This window comes from Bombus terrestris, chromosome 3 (assembly GCF_910591885.1).
Source record: "Bombus terrestris chromosome 3, iyBomTerr1.2, whole genome shotgun sequence".
Lineage (NCBI taxonomy): Eukaryota > Metazoa > Arthropoda > Insecta > Hymenoptera > Apidae > Bombus > Bombus terrestris.
In genome coordinates, this window is record NC_063271.1 from 18,279,010 (window position 1) to 18,286,290 (window position 7,281).

Sequence of the window (7,281 nt, forward strand, 5' to 3'; positions counted from 1 at the left end):
GGCGAAAGGACACAGCTAGTGAAGATCGATCGACGCGAATATCTCGATTCCATGTTTGCGAAAATCGCTGGTTGCGTATATTCTCTCTTATTGACATTCGATATTTGGGTTAAACGAGCGCCTATGTTAGAAAGAGAGAGAGAGAGAGAAAGAGGGAAAGGAGCGCAATCATAGTGAAAGATGGATAAGCAGTCTTCGTCGCGTTGATCGCGTTTCATGTAGACGAGATGTCATTGGCATTTGTGATGTACTCCTGTAATAATAAGAGGTGATATAGAAAGGAAAATCTAATATGAAATGGTATTCTAATATGTACGTATCTACGATCAGTAGGGTAAGTTAAATTCCACTACATCTATGAAAAAGTTTACGAAAAAGACGAGAGTATGATCGCGGTATCATATTGAAGCGTTTCGAATTTTCAAAATATTCGATTTGTTTCGGGAAGCTAGTTGGAACAATTACGTTCACGATACGCACGTACATGTTCGATGATCCAGAATATTGTGACGTTCTACCTGGTCGTTCCATTACGTTTTCCAATTTAGAGTTTAGAAGGATTTGCTACCATCAGAGTGACTTATTCCCGCAGCGCGGCGATCGGATCGCACTGGCGCATCAATATTTACTTGTTCGTATTCGACGAACGACTACGATCACGGACCCATTGGTGCCTTGAATGCAACCTTACCTTACCTCGAAACTACAACCATCCGTGAAGTCATCTTCATCGTAATTTTTTCTCTCAGTCATATTGGAATCGAAACCGCGCAAACACTGCAACACACTTCGAACGAAGTACCTTCGATATTCAGACACGGATAATTCTTTCAGAGATCCCCTGGATATTTCAAATGTCCCGATCGAGCGATGAGAATCATGGTTGTCGGTCCATGTATATTTCATACGAATCAGAAGTTTCGGTAACTGTTTAGAGAAGACGTGTTTTATCTTTTAAAAAAATTAGGGTATCTATTAATATATATAATCTATAATATCTATGTATCTATAATAATATATAACAACTAAGCTTCGATTTACAATGATATCTTAACGATAACTGTTCCGACGCGACGTTAAAAAATCAAACACTTACGTGGAGATATCTTTGAAAACTCGAGGAAGAATAGAAAAATAAACGCAGGAGCGTCCTCGTAATCGACGTTTTACATAGTAAACAGACATTTTCATGCCAGCCGCATTTCCTGTAGAATCATTCGCGCGCAACGAGATCGGAAAAATTGCAAGCTAGCGTCGAACAAATTGAATCAGCTCTGCTCCTTGTAATTCATCGATCGTGATCGATCGACTTGTTCTCGCGAATATGGATAGGATCATTTGATTATGCGGGTTACCAACGCTTCCCTCGCTCTTTCGTTTTCGTCGTATTATTATATCAATCTTGAAATGGCACATGCTTTTCGGACTATCACATGTCATATTGGAATCTTCGAAGTTTGACTTAATTCTCACACATTTATGATTTCTGAAATGGAAAGAAGAAACCATTGATGTTAAAGAAGTATCTTGCTAAATGAGGGGAGAGATGAGAAGCAACTAAACGGAAACTCCAACAAACTCGTTATTTTCTTTTTTGTTATCGAACAAAGTGTTGTACTAAAATACCTAGGTACAAAAGAATAAATAAGTAAAGGTAACGATAAAAATGGCACAGGATACTACAGGAAGCAAGGAAGCTGGAGAAACGCAGTCGTTTGGCGATCTGCCTGATACATTGTGACCAACGCAACGTAGCGAGGGTTTGGTAGGAATTCGTTGAGCGTGTAGGTCGATGCAATTTCCGAGCGTGGGAGAGCGAAGCGTGTCCGAACCGATTTTGCGGTCCTCCGAGACATTATTGTTCGCATCCGTTACTATTCCGGACGTAACGCGTAGCGAGATTAACGATTCGTCAATTAGCACGGCTAATGTATTTATGAGCCAACCTTGTAATCTCTTCGAATCTGTCCCCTCGTTCGTTTTGTTCCTTCCTACATTCGTTAGAATGCTGGGTCCATACTGTTATTCGTGAACAGTTCGCTATCTGTTGGACAAATATATGCATAAAAGAGATCGGTAAAAAGAACGAAAAATATTAAAAATCTTAAGTGATCCAACTAACTATGGGTTGTACTTGTGAGCGGTAGTGTTCTTCTATTACGAAGAAAATTTCGTTTCTGACGTGAATTGGTGTATCGTGTAACGCACATACAGCACGCCAAATTCTTTTAAACAAACGAGAACAGAAAAAAGGACAAGCGCTCGTGAGCAAGTTTGCTTTGATCATAAACAGTCTATATTCGAATTGACATTGATATTGCGAATCAAGGCATGGAACGTATTTCATATCGCACCTCTCACTCAGTCGGATACTCGACTACGGATTTCGCTTCGAATAATAATATAATTGGACAATTCATAGAGGGTAAGTGCTCGTACTTGCGCCTATGAAACGCACGCTCTATTATTACGAACTACCGGCTTTGTAATGCAAAATCAATTTCCTCCTCCCATCTCATACTCATACGTCGCACTATGCAGTGTCGCGTTATCTAAGGATCGACGATCTGCTGCTCTCTCCTTGCGTTAATCATTCTCTGATACTTTTTGTTCCTCGTCGTTCTTTATCGCGATTATAGAGTCACGAAAGGCTAAAGAATTATTCGAATGGAAAACAATTGAACGCGAATCTAGCATATCTGTGTATATACATATGTATAATATATAACGGTAGTTTGCGCGAAATACGGAACTCGACACCCTCCTAAAGAACAGGAACAAAGTTTGGTAGGATCGGGGTGAAATCCTTCGGGGAATTTGATTTGCGTTTCGCGATGGAAAGCTTGGAAAATGCGATCCGTCGTTTGCGTAAAATCGCTTGGCTTAATATCAAGAGCTAAAGAGTTTCTACGAAGCTTCTTAAAAGAAACGACGACGAGAAGAAAAGGAAAAAAACAAGGATAATAAGGGTAGTGAGTGCAAAGGAGTAACGAGAAGAAAGTTACAAAACTACGTAGAAAGGAAAAAAAGGAGGGAAGAAATTTGTGAGCTTACTACCATCCTATATTCAACCAAGATCGTTTCTAGTTTCGTAAATCTTTGAAAATATCCAAAGATAGCTAAAGGCTTTTAAAAGTGTCCATTCTTCTTCTTGCCTAACCAGTACAATTTATAGTCTCACGGTCGATTCTACGGCACGTATACCCAATACACATAGGACCATGTCAGCCATAACGAACGATTCGCCAACAGTGTTTACCAATCTCGGCCACTAAATTAGCCGATAATCATCGGCTTCTTTGATCCGAAATTTAGAAATTCTCTTACGAATTATCTTTGTCTACTTTTCGAATTCTACCCTCAAGTTTTCTTTTATTATAATCAGGTATCCTTGTTGGCTAACATTGTCCTATACATATAGACTTCAAAACGTTAAATGAACGTGACGTCAAAATGTCAGTAAACGATCAAAAGTCAAATCGATTAACAAAGTACCGTTAGAAAAAGAGAGAGAGAGAGAGACAGAGAGAGAGAGAGAGAACGAGGGAGAGAGAGAGAGAGTGAGGGAGAGAGTAAAGATGAAGAAAATCGATAAAAAGGCTGAGAACGTGTTTTCGCGAGATTCCGGTGAAGCGTGATCAAGAGCAGGTAGTCGAAGAAATAGCGAAACGAAGAAAAAGTACGTGATCCGGAAGCTAGTACCGCCTATTGGAAAATCTAGCTATTATACGATGCGTCGTCCTCTAGGAATTGAGTCGACTGACCCCTTGGCGGCTAAGACCGTGCTTTACTTTGCCTTCTCGGAGAACCCATCCGAGGAAGAACGGTATTTTTATTCAAATTTCATTCGATCCGTTCTCGAACTTTCCCTCTACCCATCTCAGCCGGGATCGTATTATGCGGCTTCCCTCCAGTAAAATCGTCTCGCTCTAATGCCGAGACTTTGCAAATTTATTCTATTTGCCAAAAGCTGATCGTCGCTGTTATAAATTCGAATCTTCGTCCTTGACTCTGTTCGATGTTTGTCATTGCATTGCTACGTTATGCGTGGTGTCTTATGTTCATCATGATCGTATCTGGACGATTCGTCCGACCAATTAACATCATGGCAAGCACATATTCCACGTATCTACAATTTCTCAGATTAATATTCAAGCCACTACACTATCTTTGACTTTATTGCTTTGCACGCGAATCGGCCGTTGAAATATCATTTTTAATCATATTACATTTAAAATTAAATTTTGAATAAATTACAAAAACAAATGAATGATTCTCAGAAGGAATAGACATGCGTCAATAAAAAAAGAATAAAGATAAAAAGAAGAACAGCGTGGTCTTTAGTTCGTGAAGAGATAACACCTTCAGCGGTCATGTACACGATAAGAGTTGCAAGTGCCGTAGCAATGTCAGCGCTGAGTTATCGTCTGGTTATTTGCTGCGAAATCGACCCACGCTTTGCCAAAGGCGTTCGGTAGCCACAGTGAGGTGGTGATGGGGCTTAAACGAGAGCGGAACGACAGCCAAAACAACAAATATGGACGCCATGGTTCGAATAGAAAAGGAATGAAGTCGAAACACAATCTATCGTTACCATCGCCTCTACGTGTAGACGTGTATATACATATTTTGGAGCTGACAATGAGCTGTGTATTGAGCAAATAGTATCGTTTCAGAAAAATTGATTTAAAGAAAATATAAATGTTACAATTATAGAACAGAAATACGTTGCGTGAAGTATAAAAAGATTAGGATCGCAAAATATTTTGAAATAGGACAAGAAAACGAAAGAAGACGATAAAAGAGAGCGGAATGGAACAAGCCGCGAGCATTTGTTGCGACGGTAGTTGCAGCACGAGAAGAGTTGCTAATGATTCGCTAACGAGATACGTGCTCGGTCTGTTTCGTACCGAAACGAAAGAAAAACCGACTACCTCAGAAATAAGAGAGAAGATCTCTTCCTCTCGAGACTTCCTCTCTATACCACCACTGACGAGCTTTGTCTTTATTTCGTTGTCTCTTCCTATGATTTCTTTTCTCTGGTTCTCTCCTTATTTCGTCGTATATACTAGCAGTTGCTGCATACCTGTCCTGTCTATCGCATTCTGCGAATACGATACTTAAATGTTATTAACACATTGTTTAAATGATTGTTCGTAGCAAGATCGTAACAATTATTATAGCTAACGATATATAAAAGTCTGATAAAAGTTAAATATCGATTAAGCATTACCATTAAATTTGACAATTTCGTATCAATGTAAGATGATATTAGGATTGCCCGAAATGAACGATTATTCGCCAAAATATTTATGCATTGCAGACCTAAATCAAATCGCGACCAAATTGCAAAATCCCTGATGAGAATATATCAACGAGAAGCGATAGTCTTCGTATATGTCAGCTTCCTCGATGGAACGATTTTTCCTCTTCTCCCGACTTTCTTTCCTCTTCTTCGCATTACTACCCCTCAGTCCTCGATCTAGGCTAGTTTTATTTCCAACCGCTTTACCTTCGAACTTTTATTTACGTGTCACCGGAAAAGCGTTCTCGTGTCTCAACATAGACGGGACCACTCTCTGACGCTGCATCTGCACGGATATTCCGATGCCTATAGTTTTCAAAGGCCGCGTTTCCATTAAAGTCTTGCCAACCAAGGATCTTTGCAAATCTATCGAGTAGATCTTTGTCTGCGAATATGCATTTACATCTTGATCCATGAATTTTTTCCACGTTACACGCTAAGATATTCTTTCGTATACGCCAATTCCGTATTCGTGATTTTGGAAAACATTTATCTTTATCGTTTACTACACGACATATCGTTTTCGTCGATAATAATCGTTAGAACATTGTCTATATTTCGAAACAAAAAGAAAACGGTAACGCGTAGAATGTTCCGGGTACGTCTGATGGCTCTTAAATTTTCGTTCTTTCACGGTTAAATGACGAATATTCCGATGTACGATCGGGAATCATTCAATCAATCATGTTTTCCCTAATGTCATTCAATGGACATTCATATTTATTTGTTAAGACGTATGCACTGAATAAAAGTGATTTTCTGTCGGTATCATGACTGAATCCCATCGCTACGCGATATCACCATCTCCAATGCTTTATTGCTTTAATGCTTATAAAGCGAGTTATTACACAATAGTTAGCAAAATAAATTCTTTTCATTTTTTCTTTTTTTTTTTTTTTTTTTTTTTTTTTTGTTTATGCTGATACATATTAAAACTGTTTTGTAACATACTGAAACTGAATCATAAATGATTCTCTCTCTCAAAGGGGAACTTTCGCTGATGAATTTGAATATACGTATGTCTCTTAGAATTTTTAGGTCTCGTTTCTTCCCATTTCATTTAAAACTTTAAGACTAGGTCTGAATTAAGATGGAACTTTCAAGCCACTGTCTACGTTTCCGATCATCTATTTGATTCCTTATAGTCAGTGTTTATACACAAATATTTCTTAACCCTGCTTTAATGTATGTGATATATCTTCCATAAAAATTCGAGATTTTATAGCGCGTGCCTCTCTAAAAATATATAATTAATTAAAATTTGGCGCCTTAATAGTTAAACATACATATGTATATATATTACATTTAATGTGTATGTTTATTTATTTTACAATGTTCAGGTTTTTGCCTATACCGTTAGAAACAAAAATTCCAATTTTTCTTTTTCTCTTTCTCTTTCTCTTAACAACAGCACATTTCGGGCTAACCATGCCCAACATAGCTTGACTTCGATGATCTTATGGGTACTTAGTACCCGGTAATTCCTACGTGTGTAAGACTATGATTATACGGAAAAACAATAAGCGGCAAGGGTTGAGCGGCAGAGCGACAAAACAAGTGAGGGTTGAGCGACAGAAAATAAATTAAACCTATAGATTTATACGGAATAAGCCACACAGCTGAGCGATGAATTGTCAGTCACCGTTTATCGGTATGATTTACTCCATATAGATCTATAGGTTAGGTTAATTTTCTGTCGCTCTATCGCTTACCACTTATCGCCCTCTTTTATAGTATCACGGACTAAAGCACGAAGGTCGTTGGCGAAGTGTATATATGGATGTATAACAAAAGCGGAATTTGATTTTATCGACTTCGGCAGCTGGATTGAATATAATTCGTATACTTACCGCTCTAAACCGTAGATGGCATCATTGACATAACGGAATGACAACATGCTGCAATAAATTACCTCGTCGGTGCCAAAACAAAACCTAAACTTTTTTACACGATCGGTATTTCAGAACATATGACAC